Consider the following 1289-nt stretch of genomic DNA (forward strand, 5'->3'; position numbering starts at 1 on the left):
ACAGACTATTAAGAACAGAATATCTGAGTGAGAAGTGTAAGATGAAGTTTCAAGAGTTTTTTATGAGGCATTCTCTGGATTCCTCCCTAGATCTTGACTAATACCTTTGCTAAAGAATCAATTTAACTTTATGTTTTCCTTCTCAATTTTACCTCATATTTCATGGCAAGTTATTAATATTAAAGTCATAAAAAAGTACTTGAGTTTGAAGGAGCTTTTTGTGTCCCTATAGAAGATCTAGCTAAATATGAGTTAAGTTCTAATGGAAAAATTTAACAAAACAGCGTTGTCCCTTTAGATTACTGAGCTAAGGAGAACTGGTGACAATGTAGAAGCATTAAATATAACTCTAGCAGAGATCTTTTCCACTGAGTCTTGAATTTCATTAACTCCTCTCGCTTTGCCCTTTGACTCAGAATGGCCTGAGCTCCAACAGAATGGGAGGAATATCAGGTGATGTCAAATTTAGTCAGAAAACAGTGGGAACCTGGCCTCTGCTTCGCATTGGTGAGGGTCTGGAATTACTGAAAGCAACTCAACCAATTCTTGTAAGGCGAGAAGTTTCTTCCATTCACCCAATGAGGTTGCCATGGGCTATAGTGGAGATATCTAGGGAAGCCATTTGTTCTACTGATGGTTTCTAGAGCTGGTGGTTACTTTGTCTCTGGATGCAAAGACTATGGTAAAATCCTATCAAACCAGCTGCCTAGTAACCTGAATCTAAAGTATAAAGAGACAACATGGGTATGGAGATTGGAAAAGGAGGGCTTCAAAAACACATAATAAAAACCATATAACAACGGAACTGTTGAGTTCCTGTGTCAATTATTTTTTTTTTCCATTTTTTTTGTCCCCCAATTCACAATACATACCCGGCAAGGGGCCTGTGTTGAGGTGTATATGGGGTGCCTTTACTGTACCTCCTCTTTCTATACAGCCAGTGTAAAGAACACAGCCTGTGGTAAGATTTGGGAGGCCTTATCTTATCTTTTATTTATTTTTTTTTTCTTCAGAGCAAACTAAAGTTGTTTTTTTTTGTTTGTTTGTTTTTTTAAAGTAAGAATTCATTTAAAGGACAAAATTGATTAACATAATGAGGTAAACTAATATAACATAATATAGTGACATAACATAACATATAATATAATTGATATAATAATAATACATGTAAGTCAAAGAAAATTTCTGATTAAAAACACAATTTTTTTTTCATAATGGCTTACATATCTTTCACTGTAGTATTTTGGGTACATATTCACATTGAATCAGGGGAATACCCATCACCTAAT

The 1289-nt window shown here is 34.8% G+C and overlaps 1 non-coding gene across 1 annotated transcript; it reads right to left on the reverse strand.

The window, feature by feature from the left end:
* Window positions 1–845: 845 nt before the first annotated feature.
* On the reverse strand, window positions 846–978 carry LOC126028768 (small nucleolar RNA SNORA51). The gene has a single exon (XR_007502483.1). It is a non-coding gene; the product is annotated as a small nucleolar RNA SNORA51 (small nucleolar RNA).
* Between the last annotated feature and the right edge of the window lie 311 nt (window positions 979–1289).

Source organism: Suncus etruscus, chromosome 14 (genome assembly GCF_024139225.1).
Source record: "Suncus etruscus isolate mSunEtr1 chromosome 14, mSunEtr1.pri.cur, whole genome shotgun sequence".
Lineage (NCBI taxonomy): Eukaryota > Metazoa > Chordata > Mammalia > Eulipotyphla > Soricidae > Suncus > Suncus etruscus.